This window comes from Callionymus lyra, chromosome 6 (genome assembly GCF_982586985.1).
Source record: "Callionymus lyra chromosome 6, fCalLyr1.hap1.1, whole genome shotgun sequence".
Taxonomy (NCBI): Eukaryota; Metazoa; Chordata; class Actinopteri; order Syngnathiformes; family Callionymidae; genus Callionymus; species Callionymus lyra.
This window is the reverse complement of record NC_141823.1, coordinates 18,468,131-18,482,713: the sequence shown is the minus strand read 5'-3', so window position 1 is coordinate 18,482,713 and position 14,583 is coordinate 18,468,131. Positions and strand designations below refer to the sequence as shown.

Genomic DNA, 14,583 nt, shown 5'->3' with positions numbered 1-14,583 from the left:
TATAAGTGTTACTAAGATGAAACGTAACACTTTGAGCCCTTCGTGGTCCAGTGTTAAAAAGATGTTTCCACCCAGTTTCGAACTGGGGACCTTTTGCGTGTAAGGCAAACGTGATAACCACCACACTATGGAAACAAACTGACAGTAACAAATTGGAGGTTACAAACTTTATCTACAAGGACAGTACATGTGTTACCAAGATGAAGTGTAACACTTTGAGCCCTTCGTGGTCCAGTGTTAAAAAGATGTTTCCACCCAGTTTCGAACTGGGGACCTTTTGCGTGTGAGGCAAACGTGATAACCACTACACTATGGAAACAAGCTGATAGGAAGAGATTGCAGGTTACAAAGTTTATCTTTAAGGAAAGTACAAGTGTTACTAAGATGAAGCGTAACACCTCGAGCCCTTCATGGACCAGTGTTAAAAAGATGTTTCCACCCAGTTTCGAACTGGGGACCTTTTGCGTGTGAGGCAAATGTGATAACCACTACACTATGGAAACAAACTGAAAGTAATAAATTGGAGGTTACAAACTTTATCTTCAAGGAAAGTAAAAGTGTTACCAAGATGAAGTGTAACACCTCGAGCCCTTCGTGGACCAGTGTTAAAAAGATGTTTCCACCCAGTTTCGAACTGGGGACCTTTTGCGTGTGAGGCAAACGTGATAACCACTACACTATGGAAACAAGCTGATAGTAAGAGATTGGAGGTTAAAAACTTTATCTTTAAGGAAAGTATAAGTGTTACTAAGATGAAGCGTAACACATTGAGCCCTTCGTGGTCCAGTGTTAAAAAGATGTTTCCACCCAGTTTCGAACTGGGGACCTTTTGCGTGTGAGGCAAATGTGATAACCACTACACTATGGAAACAAGCTGAGAGGAAGAGATTGGAGGTTAACAACTTTATCTTTAAGGAAAGTACAAGTGTTACTAAGATGAAGCGTAACACCTTGAGCCCATCGTGGACCAGAGTTAAAAAAGATGTTCCCACCCAGTCTCGAACTGGGGACCTTTTGCGTGTTAGGCAAACGTGATAACCACTACACTATGGAAACAAACTGACAGTAAGAAATTGGAGGTTACAAACTTTATCTTTAAGGAAAGTATAAGTGTTACTAAGATGAAACGTAACACTTTGAGCCCTTCGTGGTCCAATGTTAAAAAGATGTTTCCACCCAGTTTTGAACTGGGAAACCTTTTGCGTGTGAGGCAAATGTGATAACCACTACACTATGGAAACAAGCTGAGAGGAAGAGATTGGAGGTTACAAACTTTATCTTTAAGGAAAGTATAAGTGTTACTAAGATGAAGCGTAACACCTCGAGCCCTTCATGGACCAGTGTTAAAAAGATGTTTCCACCCAGTTTCGAACTGGGGACCTTTTGCGTGTTAGGCAAACGTGATAACCACTACACTATGGAAACAAACTGACAGTAGCAAATTGGAGGTTACAAACTTTATCTTTAAGGAAAGTATAAGTGTTACCAAGATGAAGCGTAACACCTCGAGCCCTTCATGGACCAGTGTTAAAAAGATGTTTCCACCCAGTTTCGAACTGGGGACCTTTTGCGTGTTAGGCAAACGTGATAACCACTACACTATGGAAACAAGCTGATAGGAAGAGATTGGAGGTTAACAACTTTATCTTTAAGGAAAGTACAAGTGTTACTAAGATGAAGCGTAACACCTTGAGCCCATCGTGGACCAGAGTTAAAAAAGATGTTTCCACCCAGTTTCGAACTGGGGACCTTTTGCGTGTTAGGCAAACGTGATAACCACTACACTATGGAAACAAGCTGATAGGAAGAGATTGCAGGTTACAAAGTTTATCTTTAAGGAAAGTATAAGTGTTACTAAGATGAAGCGTAACACCTTGAGCCCTTCATGGACCAGTGTTAAAAAGATGTTTCCACCCAGTTTCGAACTGGGGACCTTTTGCGTGTTAGGCAAACGTGATAACCACTACACTATGGAAACAAGCTGACAGTAGGTGTTTGGAGGTTACAAAGTTTATCTTTAAGGAAAGTATAAGTGTTACTAAGATGAAGCGTAACACCTCGAGCCCTTCATGGACCAGTGTTAAAAAGATGTTTCCACCCAGTTTCGAACTGGGGACCTTTTGCGTGTAAGGCAAACGTGATAACCACTACACTATGGAAACAAACTGACAGTAACAAATTGGAGGTTACAAACTTTATCTACAAGGACAGTACATGTGTTACCAAGATGAAGTGTAACACTTTGAGCCCTTCGTGGTCCAGTGTTAAAAAGATGTTTCCACCCAGTTTCGAACTGGGGACCTTTTGCGTGTGAGGCAAACGTGATAACCACTACACTATGGAAACAAGCTGATAGGAAGAGATTGCAGGTTACAAAGTTTATCTTTAAGGAAAGTACAAGTGTTACTAAGATGAAGCGTAACACCTCGAGCCCTTCATGGACCAGTGTTAAAAAGATGTTTCCACCCAGTTTCGAACTGGGGACCTTTTGCGTGTGAGGCAAATGTGATAACCACTACACTATGGGAACAAACTGAAAGTAATAAATTGGAGGTTACAAACTTTATCTTCAAGGAAAGTAAAAGTGTTACCAAGATGAAGTGTAACACCTCGAGCCCTTCATGGACCAGTGTTAAAAAGATGTTTCCACCCAGTTTCGAACTGGGGACCTTTTGCGTGTGAGGCAAACGTGATAACCACTACACTATGGAAACAAGCTGATAGTAAGAGATTGGAGGTTAAAAACTTTATCTTTAAGGAAAGTATAAGTGTTACTAAGATGAAGCGTAACACATTGAGCCCTTCGTGGTCCAGTGTTAAAAAGATGTTTCCACCCAGTTTCGAACTGGGGACCTTTTGCGTGTGAGGCAAATGTGATAACCACTACACTATGGAAACAAGCTGAGAGGAAGAGATTGCAGGTTACAAAGTTTATCTTTAAGGAAAGTACAAGTGTTACTAAGATGAAGCGTAACACCTCGAGCCCTTCATGGACCAGAGTTAAAAAAGATGTTCCCACCCAGTCTCGAACTGGGGACCTTTTGCGTGTTAGGCAAACGTGATAACCACTACACTATGGAAACAAACTGACAGTAAGAAATTGGAGGTTACAAACTTTATCTTTAAGGAAAGTATAAGTGTTACTAAGATGAAACGTAACACTTTGAGCCCTTCGTGGTCCAGTGTTAAAAAGATGTTTCCACCCAGTTTCGAACTGGGGACCTTTTGCGTGTAAGGCAAACGTGATAACCACTACACTATGGAAACAAACTGACAGTAACAAATTGGAGGTTACAAACTTTATCTACAAGGACAGTACATGTGTTACCAAGATGAAGTGTAACACTTTGAGCCCTTCGTGGTCCAGTGTTAAAAAGATGTTTCCACCCAGTTTCGAACTGGGGACCTTTTGCGTGTGAGGCAAACGTGATAACCACTACACTATGGAAACAAGCTGATAGGAAGAGATTGCAGGTTACAAAGTTTATCTTTAAGGAAAGTACAAGTGTTACTAAGATGAAGCGTAACACCTCGAGCCCTTCATGGACCAGTGTTAAAAAGATGTTTCCACCCAGTTTCGAACTGGGGACCTTTTGCGTGTGAGGCAAATGTGATAACCACTACACTATGGAAACAAACTGAAAGTAATAAATTGGAGGTTACAAACTTTATCTTCAAGGAAAGTAAAAGTGTTACCAAGATGAAGTGTAACACCTCGAGCCCTTCGTGGACCAGTGTTAAAAAGATGTTTCCACCCAGTTTCGAACTGGGGACCTTTTGCGTGTGAGGCAAACGTGATAACCACTACACTATGGAAACAAGCTGATAGTAAGAGATTGGAGGTTAAAAACTTTATCTTTAAGGAAAGTATAAGTGTTACTAAGATGAAGCGTAACACATTGAGCCCTTCGTGGTCCAGTGTTAAAAAGATGTTTCCACCCAGTTTCGAACTGGGGACCTTTTGCGTGTGAGGCAAATGTGATAACCACTACACTATGGAAACAAGCTGAGAGGAAGAGATTGGAGGTTAACAACTTTATCTTTAAGGAAAGTACAAGTGTTACTAAGATGAAGCGTAACACCTTGAGCCCATCGTGGACCAGAGTTAAAAAAGATGTTTCCACCCAGTTTCGAACTGGGGACCTTTTGCGTGTTAGGCAAACGTGATAACCACTACACTATGGAAACAAGCTGATAGGAAGAGATTGCAGGTTACAAAGTTTATCTTTAAGGAAAGTATAAGTGTTACTAAGATGAAGCGTAACACCTTGAGCCCTTCATGGACCAGTGTTAAAAAGATGTTTCCACCCAGTTTCGAACTGGGGACCTTTTGCGTGTTAGGCAGACGTGATAACCACTACACTATGGAAACAAGCTGACAGTAGGTGTTTGGAGGTTACAAAGTTTATCTTTAAGGAAAGTATAAGTGTTACTAAGATGAAGCGTAACACCTCGAGCCCTTCATGGACCAGTGTTAAAAAGATGTTTCCACCCAGTTTCGAACTGGGGACCTTTTGCGTGTTAGGCAAACGTGATAACCACTACACTATGGAAACAAACTGACAGTAACAAATTGGAGGTTACAAACTTTATCTACAAGGAAAGTACATGTGTTACCAAGATGAAGTGTAACACTTTGAGCCCTTCGTGGTCCAGTGTTAAAAAGATGTTTCCACCCAGTTTCGAACTGGGGACCTTTTGCGTGTGAGGCAAACGTGATAACCACTACACTATGGAAACAAGCTGATAGGAAGAGATTGCAGGTTACAAAGTTTATCTTTAAGGAAAGTATAAGTGTTACTAAGATGAAGCGTAACACCTCGAGCCCTTCATGGACCAGTGTTAAAAAGATGTTTCCACCCAGTTTCGAACTGGGGACCTTTTGCGTGTGAGGCAAACGTGATAACCACTACACTATGGAAACAAGCTGATAGTAAGAGATTGGAGGTTAAAAACTTTATCTTTAAGGAAAGTATAAGTGTTAATAAGACGAAGCGTAACACCTCGAGCCCTTCATGGACCAGTGTTAAAAAGATGTTTCCACCCAGTTTCGAACTGGGGACCTTTTGCGTGTGAGGCAAACGTGATAACCACTACACTATGGTAACAAGCTGACAGTAGAAGTTTGGAGGTTACAAAGTTTATCTTTAAGGAAAGTATAAGTGTTAATAAGATGAAGCGTAACACTTTGAGCCCTTCGTGGTCCAGTGTTAAAAAGATGTTTCCACCCAGTTTCGAACTGGGGACCTTTTGCGTGTAAGGCAAACGTGATAACCACTACACTATGGAAACAAACTGACAGTAACAAATTGGAGGTTACAAACTTTATCTACAAGGACAGTACATGTGTTACCAAGATGAAGTGTAACACTTTGAGCCCTTCGTGGTCCAGTGTTAAAAAGATGTTTCCACCCAGTTTCGAACTGGGGACCTTTTGCGTGTGAGGCAAACGTGATAACCACTACACTATGGAAAAAAGCTGATAGGAAGAGATTGCAGGTTACAAAGTTTATCTTTAAGGAAAGTACAAGTGTTACTAAGATGAAGCGTAACACCTCGAGCCCTTCATGGACCAGTGTTAAAAAGATGTTTCCACCCAGTTTCGAACTGGGGACCTTTTGCGTGTGAGGCAAATGTGATAACCACTACACTATGGGAACAAACTGAAAGTAATAAATTGGAGGTTACAAACTTTATCTTCAAGGAAAGTAAAAGTGTTACCAAGATGAAGTGTAACACCTCGAGACCTTCGTGGACCAGTGTTAAAAAGATGTTTCCACCCAGTTTCGAACTGGGGACCTTTTGCGTGTGAGGCAAACGTGATAACCACTACACTATGGAAACAAGCTGATAGTAAGAGATTGGAGGTTAAAAACTTTATCTTTAAGGAAAGTATAAGTGTTACTAAGATGAAGCGTAACACATTGAGCCCTTCGTGGTCCAGTGTTAAAAAGATGTTTCCACCCAGTTTCGAACTGGGGACCTTTTGCGTGTGAGGCAAATGTGATAACCACTACACTATGGAAACAAGCTGAGAGGAAGAGATTGGAGGTTAACAACTTTATCTTTAAGGAAAGTACAAGTGTTACTAAGATGAAGCGTAACACCTTGAGCCCATCGTGGACCAGAGTTAAAAAAGATGTTCCCACCCAGTCTCGAACTGGGGACCTTTTGCGTGTTAGGCAAACGTGATAACCACTACACTATGGAAACATACTGACAGTAAGAAATTGGAGGTTACAAACTTTATCTTTAAGGAAAGTATAAGTGTTACTAAGATGAAACGTAACACTTTGAGCCCTTCGTGGTCCAGTGTTAAAAAGATGTTTCCACCCAGTTTCGAACTGGGGACCTTTTGCGTGTAAGGCAAACGTGATAACCACTACACTATGGAAACAAACTGACAGTAACAAATTGGAGGTTACAAACTTTATCTACAAGGACAGTACATGTGTTACCAAGATGAAGTGTAACACTTTGAGCCCTTCGTGGTCCAGTGTTAAAAAGATGTTTCCACCCAGTTTCGAACTGGGGACCTTTTGCGTGTGAGGCAAACGTGATAACCACTACACTATGGAAACAAGCTGATAGGAAGAGATTGCAGGTTACAAAGTTTATCTTTAAGGAAAGTACAAGTGTTACTAAGATGAAGCGTAACACCTCGAGCCCTTCATGGACCAGTGTTAAAAAGATGTTTCCGCCCAGTTTCGAACTGGGGACCTTTTGCGTGTGAGGCAAATGTGATAACCACTACACTATGGAAACAAACTGAAAGTAATAAATTGGAGGTTACAAACTTTATCTTCAAGGAAAGTAAAAGTGTTACCAAGATGAAGTGTAACACCTCGAGCCCTTCGTGGACCAGTGTTAAAAAGATGTTTCCACCCAGTTTCGAACTGGGGACCTTTTGCGTGTGAGGCAAACGTGATAACCACTACACTATGGAAACAAGCTGATAGTAAGAGATTGGAGGTTAAAAACTTTATCTTTAAGGAAAGTATAAGTGTTACTAAGATGAAGCGTAACACATTGAGCCCTTCGTGGTCCAGTGTTAAAAAGATGTTTCCACCCAGTTTCGAACTGGGGACCTTTTGCGTGTGAGGCAAATGTGATAACCAATACACTATGGAAACAAGCTGAGAGGAAGAGATTGGAGGTTAACAACTTTATCTTTAAGGAAAGTACAAGTGTTACTAAGATGAAGCGTAACACCTTGAGCCCATCGTGGACCAGAGTTAAAAAAGATGTTCCCACCCAGTCTCGAACTGGGGACCTTTTGCGTGTTAGGCAAACGTGATAACCACTACACTATGGAAACAAACTGACAGTAAGAAATTGGAGGCTACAAACTTTATCTTTAAGGAAAGTATAAGTGTTACTAAGATGAAACGTAACACTTTGAGCCCTTCGTGGTCCAATGTTAAAAAGATGTTTCCACCCAGTTTTGAACTGGGAAACCTTTTGCGTGTGAGGCAAATGTGATAACCACTACACTATGGAAACAAGCTGAGAGGAAGAGATTGGAGGTTACAAACTTTATCTTTAAGGAAAGTATAAGTGTTACTAAGATGAAGCGTAACACCTCGAGCCCTTCATGGACCAGTGTTAAAAAGATGTTTCCACCCAGTTTCGAACTGGGGACCTTTTGCGTGTTAGGCAAACGTGATAACCACTACACTATGGAAACAAACTGACAGTAGCAAATTGGAGGTTACAAACTTTATCTTTAAGGAAAGTATAAGTGTTACCAAGATGAAGCGTAACACCTCGAGCCCTTCATGGACCAGTGTTAAAAAGATGTTTCCACCCAGTTTCGAACTGGGGACCTTTTGCGTGTTAGGCAAACGTGATAACCACTACACTATGGAAACAAGCTGATAGGAAGAGATTGGAGGTTAACAACTTTATCTTTAAGGAAAGTACAAGTGTTACTAAGATGAAGCGTAACACCTTGAGCCCATCGTGGACCAGAGTTAAAAAAGATGTTTCCACCCAGTTTCGAACTGGGGACCTTTTGCGTGTTAGGCAAACGTGATAACCACTACACTATGGAAACAAGCTGATAGGAAGAGATTGCAGGTTACAAAGTTTATCTTTAAGGAAAGTATAAGTGTTACTAAGATGAAGCGTAACACCTTGAGCCCTTCATGGACCAGTGTTAAAAAGATGTTTCCACCCAGTTTCGAACTGGGGACCTTTTGCGTGTTAGGCAAACGTGATAACCACTACACTATGGAAACAAGCTGACAGTAGGTGTTTGGAGGTTACAAAGTTTATCTTTAAGGAAAGTATAAGTGTTACTAAGATGAAGCGTAACACCTCGAGCCCTTCATGGACCAGTGTTAAAAAGATGTTTCCACCCAGTTTCGAACTGGGGACCTTTTGCGTGTAAGGCAAACGTGATAACCACTACACTATGGAAACAAACTGACAGTAACAAATTGGAGGTTACAAACTTTATCTACAAGGACAGTACATGTGTTACCAAGATGAAGTGTAACACTTTGAGCCCTTCGTGGTCCAGTGTTAAAAAGATGTTTCCACCCAGTTTCGAACTGGGGACCTTTTGCGTGTGAGGCAAACGTGATAACCACTACACTATGGAAACAAGCTGATAGGAAGAGATTGCAGGTTACAAAGTTTATCTTTAAGGAAAGTACAAGTGTTACTAAGATGAAGCGTAACACCTCGAGCCCTTCATGGACCAGTGTTAAAAAGATGTTTCCACCCAGTTTCGAACTGGGGACCTTTTGCGTGTGAGGCAAATGTGATAACCACTACACTATGGGAACAAACTGAAAGTAATAAATTGGAGGTTACAAACTTTATCTTCAAGGAAAGTAAAAGTGTTACCAAGATGAAGTGTAACACCTCGAGCCCTTCATGGACCAGTGTTAAAAAGATGTTTCCACCCAGTTTCGAACTGGGGACCTTTTGCGTGTGAGGCAAACGTGATAACCACTACACTATGGAAACAAGCTGATAGTAAGAGATTGGAGGTTAAAAACTTTATCTTTAAGGAAAGTATAAGTGTTACTAAGATGAAGCGTAACACATTGAGCCCTTCGTGGTCCAGTGTTAAAAAGATGTTTCCACCCAGTTTCGAACTGGGGACCTTTTGCGTGTGAGGCAAATGTGATAACCACTACACTATGGAAACAAGCTGAGAGGAAGAGATTGCAGGTTACAAAGTTTATCTTTAAGGAAAGTACAAGTGTTACTAAGATGAAGCGTAACACCTCGAGCCCTTCATGGACCAGAGTTAAAAAAGATGTTCCCACCCAGTCTCGAACTGGGGACCTTTTGCGTGTTAGGCAAACGTGATAACCACTACACTATGGAAACAAACTGACAGTAAGAAATTGGAGGTTACAAACTTTATCTTTAAGGAAAGTATAAGTGTTACTAAGATGAAACGTAACACTTTGAGCCCTTCGTGGTCCAGTGTTAAAAAGATGTTTCCACCCAGTTTCGAACTGGGGACCTTTTGCGTGTAAGGCAAACGTGATAACCACTACACTATGGAAACAAACTGACAGTAACAAATTGGAGGTTACAAACTTTATCTACAAGGACAGTACATGTGTTACCAAGATGAAGTGTAACACTTTGAGCCCTTCGTGGTCCAGTGTTAAAAAGATGTTCCCACCCAGTTTCGAACTGGGGACCTTTTGCGTGTGAGGCAAACGTGATAACCACTACACTATGGAAACAAGCTGATAGGAAGAGATTGCAGGTTACAAAGTTTATCTTTAAGGAAAGTACAAGTGTTACTAAGATGAAGCGTAACACCTCGAGCCCTTCATGGACCAGTGTTAAAAAGATGTTTCCACCCAGTTTCGAACTGGGGACCTTTTGCGTGTGAGGCAAATGTGATAACCACTACACTATGGAAACAAACTGAAAGCAATAAATTGGAGGTTACAAACTTTATCTTCAAGGAAAGTAAAAGTGTTACCAAGATGAAGTGTAACACCTCGAGCCCTTCGTGGACCAGTGTTAAAAAGATGTTTCCACCCAGTTTCGAACTGGGGACCTTTTGCGTGTGAGGCAAACGTGATAACCACTACACTATGGAAACAAGCTGATAGTAAGAGATTGGAGGTTAAAAACTTTATCTTTAAGGAAAGTATAAGTGTTACTAAGATGAAGCGTAACACATTGAGCCCTTCGTGGTCCAGTGTTAAAAAGATGTTTCCACCCAGTTTCGAACTGGGGACCTTTTGCGTGTGAGGCAAATGTGATAACCACTACACTATGGAAACAAGCTGAGAGGAAGAGATTGGAGGTTAACAACTTTATCTTTAAGGAAAGTACAAGTGTTACTAAGATGAAGCGTAACACCTTGAGCCCATCGTGGACCAGAGTTAAAAAAGATGTTTCCACCCAGTTTCGAACTGGGGACCTTTTGCGTGTTAGGCAAACGTGATAACCACTACACTATGGAAACAAGCTGATAGGAAGAGATTGCAGGTTACAAAGTTTATCTTTAAGGAAAGTATAAGTGTTACTAAGATGAAGCGTAACACCTTGAGCCCTTCATGGACCAGTGTTAAAAAGATGTTTCCACCCAGTTTCGAACTGGGGACCTTTTGCGTGTTAGGCAAACGTGATAACCACTACACTATGGAAACAAGCTGACAGTAGGTGTTTGGAGGTTACAAAGTTTATCTTTAAGGAAAGTATAAGTGTTACTAAGATGAAGCGTAACACCTCGAGCCCTTCATGGACCAGTGTTAAAAAGATGTTTCCACCCAGTTTCGAACTGGGGACCTTTTGCGTGTTAGGCAAACGTGATAACCACTACACTATGGAAACAAACTGACAGTAACAAATTGGAGGTTACAAACTTTATCTACAAGGACAGTACATGTGTTACCAAGATGAAGTGTAACACTTTGAGCCCTTCGTGGTCCAGTGTTAAAAAGATGTTTCCACCCAGTTTCGAACTGGGGACCTTTTGCGTGTGAGGCAAACGTGATAACCACTACACTATGGAAACAAGCTGATAGGAAGAGATTGCAGGTTACAAAGTTTATCTTTAAGGAAAGTACAAGTGTTACTAAGATGAAGCGTAACACCTCGAGCCCTTCATGGACCAGTGTTAAAAAGATGTTTCCACCCAGTTTCGAACTGGGGACCTTTTGCGTGTGAGGCAAATGTGATAACCACTACACTATGGAAACAAACTGAAAGTAATAAATTGGAGGTTACAAACTTTATCTTCAAGGAAAGTAAAAGTGTTACCAAGATGAAGTGTAACACCTCGAGACCTTCGTGGACCAGTGTTAAAAAGATGTTTCCACCCAGTTTCGAACTGGGGACCTTTTGCGTGTGAGGCAAACGTGATAACCACTACACTATGGAAACAAGCTGATAGTAAGAGATTGGAGGTTAAAAACTTTATCTTTAAGGAAAGTATAAGTGTTACCAAGATGAAGTGTAACACCTCGAGACCTTCGTGGACCAGTGTTAAAAAGATGTTTCCACCCAGTTTCGAACTGGGGACCTTTTGCGTGTGAGGCAAACGTGATAACCACTACACTATGGAAACAAGCTGATAGTAAGAGATTGGAGGTTAAAAACTTTATCTTTAAGGAAAGTATAAGTGTTACTAAGATGAAGCGTAACACATTGAGCCCTTCGTGGTCCAGTGTTAAAAAGATGTTTCCACCCAGTTTCGAACTGGGGACCTTTTGCGTGTGAGGCAAATGTGATAACCACTACACTATGGAAACAAGCTGAGAGGAAGAGATTGGAGGTTAACAACTTTATCTTTAAGGAAAGTACAAGTGTTACTAAGATGAAGCGTAACACCTTGAGCCCATCGTGGACCAGAGTTAAAAAAGATGTTCCCACCCAGTCTCGAACTGGGGACCTTTTGCGTGTTAGGCAAACGTGATAACCACTACACTATGGAAACAAACTGACAGTAAGAAATTGGAGGTTACAAACTTTATCTTTAAGGAAAGTATAAGTGTTACTAAGATGAAACGTAACACTTTGAGCCCTTCGTGGTCCAATGTTAAAAAGATGTTTCCATCCAGTTTTGAACTGGGAAACCTTTTGCGTGTGAGGCAAATGTGATAACCACTACACTATGGAAACAAGCTGAGAGGAAGAGATTGGAGGTTACAAACTTTATCTTTAAGGAAAGTATAAGTGTTACTAAGATGAAGTGTAACACCTCGAGCCCTTCATGGACCAGTGTTAAAAAGATGTTTCCACCCAGTTTCGAACTGGGGACCTTTTGCGTGTTAGGCAAACGTGATAACCACTACACTATGGAAACAAACTGACAGTAACAAATTGGAGGTTACAAACTTTATCTACAAGGAAAGTACATGTGTTACCAAGATGAAGTGTAACACTTTGAGCCCTTCGTGGTCCAGTGTTAAAAAGATGTTTCCACCCAGTTTCGAACTGGGGACCTTTTGCGTGTGAGGCAAACGTGATAACCACTACACTATGGAAACAAGCTGACAGTAGAAGTTTGGAGGTTACAAAGTTTATCTTTAAGGAAAGTATAAGTGTTAATAAGATGAAGCGTAACACTTTGAGCCCTTCGTGGTCCAGTGTTAAAAAGATGTTTCCACCCAGTTTCGAACTGGGGACCTTTTGCGTGTAAGGCAAACGTGATAACCACTACACTATGGAAACAAACTGACAGTAACAAATTGGAGGTTACAAACTTTATCTACAAGGAAAGTACATGTGTTACCAAGATGAAGTGTAACACTTTGAGCCCTTCGTGGTCCAGTGTTAAAAAGATGTTTCCACCCAGTTTCGAACTGGGGACCTTTTGCGTGTTAGGCAAACGTGATAACCACTACACTATGGAAACAAGCTGATAGGAAGAGATTGCAGGTTACAAAGTTTATCTTTAAGGAAAGTATAAGTGTTACTAAGATGAAGCGTAACACCTTGAGCCCTTCATGGACCAGTGTTAAAAAGATGTTTCCACCCAGTTTCGAACTGGGGACCTTTTGCGTGTTAGGCAAACGTGATAACCACTACACTATGGAAACAAGCTGACAGTAGGTGTTTGGAGGTTACAAAGGTTATCTTTAAGGAAAGTACTGTATAAGTGTTACTAAAATGAAGCGTAACACCTTGAGCCCTTCGTGGTCCAGTGTTAAAAAGATGTTTCCACCCAGTTTCGAACTGGGGACCTTTTGCGTGTTAGGCAAACGTGATAACCACTACACTATGGAAACAAACTGACAGTAATAAATTGGAGGTTACAAACTTTATCTTCAAGAAAAGTACAAGTGTTACCAAGATGAAGTGTAACACCTCGAGCCCTTCGTGGACCAGTGTTAAAAAGATGTTTCCACCCAGTTTCGAACTGGGGACCTTTTGCGTGTGAGGCAAACGTGATAACCACTACACTATGGAAACAAACAGACAGTAATAAATTGGAGGTTACAAACTTTATCTTCAAGGAAAGTACAAGTGTTACTAAGATGAAGCGTAACACTTTGAGCCCTTCGTGGTCCAATGTTAAAAAGATGTTTCCACCCAGTTTCGAACTGGGGACCTTTTGCGTGTTAGGCAAACGTGATAACCACTACACTATGGAAACAAGCTGATAGGAAGAGATTGCAGGTTACAAAGTTTATCTTTAAGGAAAGTATAAGTGTTACTAAGATGAAGCGTAACACCTTGAGCCCTTCATGGACCAGTTTTAAAAAGATGTTTCCACCCAGTTTCGAACTGGGGACCTTTTGCGTGTTAGGCAAACGTGATAACCACTACACTATGGAAACAAGCTGACAGTAAAAGTTTGGGGGTTACAAAGTTTATCTTTAAGGAAAGTATAAGTGTTACTAAGATGAAGCGTAACACCTCGAGCCCTTCATGGACCAGTGTTAAAAAGATGTTTCCACCCAGTTTCGAACTGGGGACCTTTTGCGTGTTAGGCAAACGTGATAACCACTACACTATGGAAACAAGCTGATAGGAAGAGATTGGAGGTTAAAAATTGTATCTTTAAGGAAAGTATAAGTGTTACTAAGATGAAGCGTAACACCTCGAGCCCTTCATGGACCAGTGTTAAAAAGATGTTTCCACCCAGTTTCAAACTGGGGACCTTTTGCGTGTGAGGCAAACGTGATAACCACTACACTATGGAAAGAAGCTGAGAGTAAAAGTTTGGAGGTTACAAAGGTTATCTTTAAGGAAAGTACTGTATAAGTGTTACTAAAATGAAGCGTAACACCTTGAGCCCTTCGTGGTCCAGTGTTAAAAAGATGTTTCCACCCAGTTTCGAACTGGGGACCTTTTGCTTGTTAGGCAAACGTGATAACCACTACACTATGGAAACAAACTGACAGTAATAAATTGGAGGTTACAAACTTTATCTTCAAGGAAAGTACAAGTGTTACTAAGATGAAGCGTAACACTTTGAGCCCTTCGTGGTCCAATGTTAAAAAGATGTTTCCACCCAGTTTCGAACTGGGGACCTTTTGCGTGTTAGGCAAACGTGATAACCACTACACTATGGAAACAAGCTGATAGGAAGTGATTGCAGGTTACAAAGTTTATCTTTAAGGAAAGTATAAGTGTTACTAAGATGAAGCG

The 14,583-nt window shown here is 41.0% G+C and overlaps 68 non-coding genes across 68 annotated transcripts; all 68 read right to left on the bottom strand.

The window, feature by feature from the left end:
• Positions 1 to 62: 62 nt before the first annotated feature.
• Positions 63 to 135, bottom strand: trnav-uac (transfer RNA valine (anticodon UAC)). Its single transcript has one exon. It is a non-coding gene; the product is annotated as a tRNA-Val (tRNA).
• A 111-nt stretch (positions 136 to 246) lies between these two features.
• Positions 247 to 319, bottom strand: trnav-cac (transfer RNA valine (anticodon CAC)). The gene has a single exon. It is a non-coding gene; the product is annotated as a tRNA-Val (tRNA).
• Positions 320 to 430: 111 nt separating this feature from the next.
• On the bottom strand, positions 431 to 503 carry trnav-cac (transfer RNA valine (anticodon CAC)). The gene has a single exon. It is a non-coding gene; the product is annotated as a tRNA-Val (tRNA).
• Positions 504 to 614: 111 nt separating this feature from the next.
• Positions 615 to 687, bottom strand: trnav-cac (transfer RNA valine (anticodon CAC)). The gene has a single exon. It is a non-coding gene; the product is annotated as a tRNA-Val (tRNA).
• Positions 688 to 798: 111 nt separating this feature from the next.
• Positions 799 to 871, bottom strand: trnav-cac (transfer RNA valine (anticodon CAC)). The gene has a single exon. It is a non-coding gene; the product is annotated as a tRNA-Val (tRNA).
• A 112-nt stretch (positions 872 to 983) lies between these two features.
• On the bottom strand, positions 984 to 1,056 carry trnav-aac (transfer RNA valine (anticodon AAC)). Its single transcript has one exon. It is a non-coding gene; the product is annotated as a tRNA-Val (tRNA).
• Positions 1,057 to 1,352: 296 nt separating this feature from the next.
• Positions 1,353 to 1,425, bottom strand: trnav-aac (transfer RNA valine (anticodon AAC)). The gene has a single exon. It is a non-coding gene; the product is annotated as a tRNA-Val (tRNA).
• Positions 1,426 to 1,536: 111 nt separating this feature from the next.
• trnav-aac (transfer RNA valine (anticodon AAC)) lies at positions 1,537 to 1,609 on the bottom strand. The gene has a single exon. It is a non-coding gene; the product is annotated as a tRNA-Val (tRNA).
• Positions 1,610 to 1,721: 112 nt separating this feature from the next.
• On the bottom strand, positions 1,722 to 1,794 carry trnav-aac (transfer RNA valine (anticodon AAC)). Its single transcript has one exon. It is a non-coding gene; the product is annotated as a tRNA-Val (tRNA).
• A 111-nt stretch (positions 1,795 to 1,905) lies between these two features.
• trnav-aac (transfer RNA valine (anticodon AAC)) lies at positions 1,906 to 1,978 on the bottom strand. The gene has a single exon. It is a non-coding gene; the product is annotated as a tRNA-Val (tRNA).
• A 111-nt stretch (positions 1,979 to 2,089) lies between these two features.
• trnav-uac (transfer RNA valine (anticodon UAC)) lies at positions 2,090 to 2,162 on the bottom strand. The gene has a single exon. It is a non-coding gene; the product is annotated as a tRNA-Val (tRNA).
• A 111-nt stretch (positions 2,163 to 2,273) lies between these two features.
• On the bottom strand, positions 2,274 to 2,346 carry trnav-cac (transfer RNA valine (anticodon CAC)). Its single transcript has one exon. It is a non-coding gene; the product is annotated as a tRNA-Val (tRNA).
• A 295-nt stretch (positions 2,347 to 2,641) lies between these two features.
• On the bottom strand, positions 2,642 to 2,714 carry trnav-cac (transfer RNA valine (anticodon CAC)). The gene has a single exon. It is a non-coding gene; the product is annotated as a tRNA-Val (tRNA).
• Positions 2,715 to 2,825: 111 nt separating this feature from the next.
• trnav-cac (transfer RNA valine (anticodon CAC)) lies at positions 2,826 to 2,898 on the bottom strand. Its single transcript has one exon. It is a non-coding gene; the product is annotated as a tRNA-Val (tRNA).
• Positions 2,899 to 3,010: 112 nt separating this feature from the next.
• Positions 3,011 to 3,083, bottom strand: trnav-aac (transfer RNA valine (anticodon AAC)). The gene has a single exon. It is a non-coding gene; the product is annotated as a tRNA-Val (tRNA).
• Positions 3,084 to 3,194: 111 nt separating this feature from the next.
• trnav-uac (transfer RNA valine (anticodon UAC)) lies at positions 3,195 to 3,267 on the bottom strand. Its single transcript has one exon. It is a non-coding gene; the product is annotated as a tRNA-Val (tRNA).
• A 111-nt stretch (positions 3,268 to 3,378) lies between these two features.
• On the bottom strand, positions 3,379 to 3,451 carry trnav-cac (transfer RNA valine (anticodon CAC)). The gene has a single exon. It is a non-coding gene; the product is annotated as a tRNA-Val (tRNA).
• A 111-nt stretch (positions 3,452 to 3,562) lies between these two features.
• trnav-cac (transfer RNA valine (anticodon CAC)) lies at positions 3,563 to 3,635 on the bottom strand. The gene has a single exon. It is a non-coding gene; the product is annotated as a tRNA-Val (tRNA).
• Positions 3,636 to 3,746: 111 nt separating this feature from the next.
• trnav-cac (transfer RNA valine (anticodon CAC)) lies at positions 3,747 to 3,819 on the bottom strand. The gene has a single exon. It is a non-coding gene; the product is annotated as a tRNA-Val (tRNA).
• A 111-nt stretch (positions 3,820 to 3,930) lies between these two features.
• Positions 3,931 to 4,003, bottom strand: trnav-cac (transfer RNA valine (anticodon CAC)). The gene has a single exon. It is a non-coding gene; the product is annotated as a tRNA-Val (tRNA).
• Positions 4,004 to 4,115: 112 nt separating this feature from the next.
• Positions 4,116 to 4,188, bottom strand: trnav-aac (transfer RNA valine (anticodon AAC)). Its single transcript has one exon. It is a non-coding gene; the product is annotated as a tRNA-Val (tRNA).
• A 111-nt stretch (positions 4,189 to 4,299) lies between these two features.
• trnav-aac (transfer RNA valine (anticodon AAC)) lies at positions 4,300 to 4,372 on the bottom strand. Its single transcript has one exon. It is a non-coding gene; the product is annotated as a tRNA-Val (tRNA).
• Positions 4,373 to 4,483: 111 nt separating this feature from the next.
• On the bottom strand, positions 4,484 to 4,556 carry trnav-aac (transfer RNA valine (anticodon AAC)). The gene has a single exon. It is a non-coding gene; the product is annotated as a tRNA-Val (tRNA).
• A 111-nt stretch (positions 4,557 to 4,667) lies between these two features.
• Positions 4,668 to 4,740, bottom strand: trnav-cac (transfer RNA valine (anticodon CAC)). The gene has a single exon. It is a non-coding gene; the product is annotated as a tRNA-Val (tRNA).
• A 111-nt stretch (positions 4,741 to 4,851) lies between these two features.
• On the bottom strand, positions 4,852 to 4,924 carry trnav-cac (transfer RNA valine (anticodon CAC)). Its single transcript has one exon. It is a non-coding gene; the product is annotated as a tRNA-Val (tRNA).
• A 295-nt stretch (positions 4,925 to 5,219) lies between these two features.
• On the bottom strand, positions 5,220 to 5,292 carry trnav-uac (transfer RNA valine (anticodon UAC)). Its single transcript has one exon. It is a non-coding gene; the product is annotated as a tRNA-Val (tRNA).
• A 479-nt stretch (positions 5,293 to 5,771) lies between these two features.
• On the bottom strand, positions 5,772 to 5,844 carry trnav-cac (transfer RNA valine (anticodon CAC)). Its single transcript has one exon. It is a non-coding gene; the product is annotated as a tRNA-Val (tRNA).
• A 111-nt stretch (positions 5,845 to 5,955) lies between these two features.
• On the bottom strand, positions 5,956 to 6,028 carry trnav-cac (transfer RNA valine (anticodon CAC)). Its single transcript has one exon. It is a non-coding gene; the product is annotated as a tRNA-Val (tRNA).
• Positions 6,029 to 6,140: 112 nt separating this feature from the next.
• On the bottom strand, positions 6,141 to 6,213 carry trnav-aac (transfer RNA valine (anticodon AAC)). The gene has a single exon. It is a non-coding gene; the product is annotated as a tRNA-Val (tRNA).
• Positions 6,214 to 6,324: 111 nt separating this feature from the next.
• On the bottom strand, positions 6,325 to 6,397 carry trnav-uac (transfer RNA valine (anticodon UAC)). Its single transcript has one exon. It is a non-coding gene; the product is annotated as a tRNA-Val (tRNA).
• Positions 6,398 to 6,508: 111 nt separating this feature from the next.
• Positions 6,509 to 6,581, bottom strand: trnav-cac (transfer RNA valine (anticodon CAC)). The gene has a single exon. It is a non-coding gene; the product is annotated as a tRNA-Val (tRNA).
• Positions 6,582 to 6,876: 295 nt separating this feature from the next.
• Positions 6,877 to 6,949, bottom strand: trnav-cac (transfer RNA valine (anticodon CAC)). The gene has a single exon. It is a non-coding gene; the product is annotated as a tRNA-Val (tRNA).
• Positions 6,950 to 7,245: 296 nt separating this feature from the next.
• On the bottom strand, positions 7,246 to 7,318 carry trnav-aac (transfer RNA valine (anticodon AAC)). Its single transcript has one exon. It is a non-coding gene; the product is annotated as a tRNA-Val (tRNA).
• A 296-nt stretch (positions 7,319 to 7,614) lies between these two features.
• Positions 7,615 to 7,687, bottom strand: trnav-aac (transfer RNA valine (anticodon AAC)). Its single transcript has one exon. It is a non-coding gene; the product is annotated as a tRNA-Val (tRNA).
• A 111-nt stretch (positions 7,688 to 7,798) lies between these two features.
• Positions 7,799 to 7,871, bottom strand: trnav-aac (transfer RNA valine (anticodon AAC)). Its single transcript has one exon. It is a non-coding gene; the product is annotated as a tRNA-Val (tRNA).
• A 112-nt stretch (positions 7,872 to 7,983) lies between these two features.
• Positions 7,984 to 8,056, bottom strand: trnav-aac (transfer RNA valine (anticodon AAC)). Its single transcript has one exon. It is a non-coding gene; the product is annotated as a tRNA-Val (tRNA).
• Positions 8,057 to 8,167: 111 nt separating this feature from the next.
• Positions 8,168 to 8,240, bottom strand: trnav-aac (transfer RNA valine (anticodon AAC)). The gene has a single exon. It is a non-coding gene; the product is annotated as a tRNA-Val (tRNA).
• A 111-nt stretch (positions 8,241 to 8,351) lies between these two features.
• On the bottom strand, positions 8,352 to 8,424 carry trnav-uac (transfer RNA valine (anticodon UAC)). Its single transcript has one exon. It is a non-coding gene; the product is annotated as a tRNA-Val (tRNA).
• A 111-nt stretch (positions 8,425 to 8,535) lies between these two features.
• On the bottom strand, positions 8,536 to 8,608 carry trnav-cac (transfer RNA valine (anticodon CAC)). The gene has a single exon. It is a non-coding gene; the product is annotated as a tRNA-Val (tRNA).
• Positions 8,609 to 8,903: 295 nt separating this feature from the next.
• trnav-cac (transfer RNA valine (anticodon CAC)) lies at positions 8,904 to 8,976 on the bottom strand. The gene has a single exon. It is a non-coding gene; the product is annotated as a tRNA-Val (tRNA).
• A 111-nt stretch (positions 8,977 to 9,087) lies between these two features.
• Positions 9,088 to 9,160, bottom strand: trnav-cac (transfer RNA valine (anticodon CAC)). Its single transcript has one exon. It is a non-coding gene; the product is annotated as a tRNA-Val (tRNA).
• Positions 9,161 to 9,272: 112 nt separating this feature from the next.
• trnav-aac (transfer RNA valine (anticodon AAC)) lies at positions 9,273 to 9,345 on the bottom strand. The gene has a single exon. It is a non-coding gene; the product is annotated as a tRNA-Val (tRNA).
• A 111-nt stretch (positions 9,346 to 9,456) lies between these two features.
• Positions 9,457 to 9,529, bottom strand: trnav-uac (transfer RNA valine (anticodon UAC)). Its single transcript has one exon. It is a non-coding gene; the product is annotated as a tRNA-Val (tRNA).
• Positions 9,530 to 9,640: 111 nt separating this feature from the next.
• On the bottom strand, positions 9,641 to 9,713 carry trnav-cac (transfer RNA valine (anticodon CAC)). The gene has a single exon. It is a non-coding gene; the product is annotated as a tRNA-Val (tRNA).
• Positions 9,714 to 9,824: 111 nt separating this feature from the next.
• On the bottom strand, positions 9,825 to 9,897 carry trnav-cac (transfer RNA valine (anticodon CAC)). Its single transcript has one exon. It is a non-coding gene; the product is annotated as a tRNA-Val (tRNA).
• Positions 9,898 to 10,008: 111 nt separating this feature from the next.
• trnav-cac (transfer RNA valine (anticodon CAC)) lies at positions 10,009 to 10,081 on the bottom strand. The gene has a single exon. It is a non-coding gene; the product is annotated as a tRNA-Val (tRNA).
• A 111-nt stretch (positions 10,082 to 10,192) lies between these two features.
• trnav-cac (transfer RNA valine (anticodon CAC)) lies at positions 10,193 to 10,265 on the bottom strand. The gene has a single exon. It is a non-coding gene; the product is annotated as a tRNA-Val (tRNA).
• Positions 10,266 to 10,377: 112 nt separating this feature from the next.
• trnav-aac (transfer RNA valine (anticodon AAC)) lies at positions 10,378 to 10,450 on the bottom strand. The gene has a single exon. It is a non-coding gene; the product is annotated as a tRNA-Val (tRNA).
• Positions 10,451 to 10,561: 111 nt separating this feature from the next.
• trnav-aac (transfer RNA valine (anticodon AAC)) lies at positions 10,562 to 10,634 on the bottom strand. The gene has a single exon. It is a non-coding gene; the product is annotated as a tRNA-Val (tRNA).
• A 111-nt stretch (positions 10,635 to 10,745) lies between these two features.
• trnav-aac (transfer RNA valine (anticodon AAC)) lies at positions 10,746 to 10,818 on the bottom strand. Its single transcript has one exon. It is a non-coding gene; the product is annotated as a tRNA-Val (tRNA).
• Positions 10,819 to 10,929: 111 nt separating this feature from the next.
• On the bottom strand, positions 10,930 to 11,002 carry trnav-cac (transfer RNA valine (anticodon CAC)). The gene has a single exon. It is a non-coding gene; the product is annotated as a tRNA-Val (tRNA).
• A 111-nt stretch (positions 11,003 to 11,113) lies between these two features.
• On the bottom strand, positions 11,114 to 11,186 carry trnav-cac (transfer RNA valine (anticodon CAC)). Its single transcript has one exon. It is a non-coding gene; the product is annotated as a tRNA-Val (tRNA).
• Positions 11,187 to 11,297: 111 nt separating this feature from the next.
• trnav-cac (transfer RNA valine (anticodon CAC)) lies at positions 11,298 to 11,370 on the bottom strand. The gene has a single exon. It is a non-coding gene; the product is annotated as a tRNA-Val (tRNA).
• A 111-nt stretch (positions 11,371 to 11,481) lies between these two features.
• On the bottom strand, positions 11,482 to 11,554 carry trnav-cac (transfer RNA valine (anticodon CAC)). Its single transcript has one exon. It is a non-coding gene; the product is annotated as a tRNA-Val (tRNA).
• A 111-nt stretch (positions 11,555 to 11,665) lies between these two features.
• Positions 11,666 to 11,738, bottom strand: trnav-cac (transfer RNA valine (anticodon CAC)). The gene has a single exon. It is a non-coding gene; the product is annotated as a tRNA-Val (tRNA).
• Positions 11,739 to 11,850: 112 nt separating this feature from the next.
• On the bottom strand, positions 11,851 to 11,923 carry trnav-aac (transfer RNA valine (anticodon AAC)). The gene has a single exon. It is a non-coding gene; the product is annotated as a tRNA-Val (tRNA).
• Positions 11,924 to 12,219: 296 nt separating this feature from the next.
• Positions 12,220 to 12,292, bottom strand: trnav-aac (transfer RNA valine (anticodon AAC)). Its single transcript has one exon. It is a non-coding gene; the product is annotated as a tRNA-Val (tRNA).
• Positions 12,293 to 12,403: 111 nt separating this feature from the next.
• trnav-cac (transfer RNA valine (anticodon CAC)) lies at positions 12,404 to 12,476 on the bottom strand. The gene has a single exon. It is a non-coding gene; the product is annotated as a tRNA-Val (tRNA).
• A 111-nt stretch (positions 12,477 to 12,587) lies between these two features.
• trnav-uac (transfer RNA valine (anticodon UAC)) lies at positions 12,588 to 12,660 on the bottom strand. Its single transcript has one exon. It is a non-coding gene; the product is annotated as a tRNA-Val (tRNA).
• A 111-nt stretch (positions 12,661 to 12,771) lies between these two features.
• On the bottom strand, positions 12,772 to 12,844 carry trnav-aac (transfer RNA valine (anticodon AAC)). Its single transcript has one exon. It is a non-coding gene; the product is annotated as a tRNA-Val (tRNA).
• Positions 12,845 to 12,955: 111 nt separating this feature from the next.
• Positions 12,956 to 13,028, bottom strand: trnav-aac (transfer RNA valine (anticodon AAC)). The gene has a single exon. It is a non-coding gene; the product is annotated as a tRNA-Val (tRNA).
• A 116-nt stretch (positions 13,029 to 13,144) lies between these two features.
• Positions 13,145 to 13,217, bottom strand: trnav-aac (transfer RNA valine (anticodon AAC)). Its single transcript has one exon. It is a non-coding gene; the product is annotated as a tRNA-Val (tRNA).
• A 111-nt stretch (positions 13,218 to 13,328) lies between these two features.
• Positions 13,329 to 13,401, bottom strand: trnav-cac (transfer RNA valine (anticodon CAC)). The gene has a single exon. It is a non-coding gene; the product is annotated as a tRNA-Val (tRNA).
• Positions 13,402 to 13,512: 111 nt separating this feature from the next.
• Positions 13,513 to 13,585, bottom strand: trnav-aac (transfer RNA valine (anticodon AAC)). Its single transcript has one exon. It is a non-coding gene; the product is annotated as a tRNA-Val (tRNA).
• Positions 13,586 to 13,696: 111 nt separating this feature from the next.
• On the bottom strand, positions 13,697 to 13,769 carry trnav-aac (transfer RNA valine (anticodon AAC)). Its single transcript has one exon. It is a non-coding gene; the product is annotated as a tRNA-Val (tRNA).
• A 111-nt stretch (positions 13,770 to 13,880) lies between these two features.
• Positions 13,881 to 13,953, bottom strand: trnav-aac (transfer RNA valine (anticodon AAC)). The gene has a single exon. It is a non-coding gene; the product is annotated as a tRNA-Val (tRNA).
• A 300-nt stretch (positions 13,954 to 14,253) lies between these two features.
• Positions 14,254 to 14,326, bottom strand: trnav-aac (transfer RNA valine (anticodon AAC)). Its single transcript has one exon. It is a non-coding gene; the product is annotated as a tRNA-Val (tRNA).
• Positions 14,327 to 14,437: 111 nt separating this feature from the next.
• On the bottom strand, positions 14,438 to 14,510 carry trnav-aac (transfer RNA valine (anticodon AAC)). Its single transcript has one exon. It is a non-coding gene; the product is annotated as a tRNA-Val (tRNA).
• Positions 14,511 to 14,583: the final 73 nt, after the last annotated feature.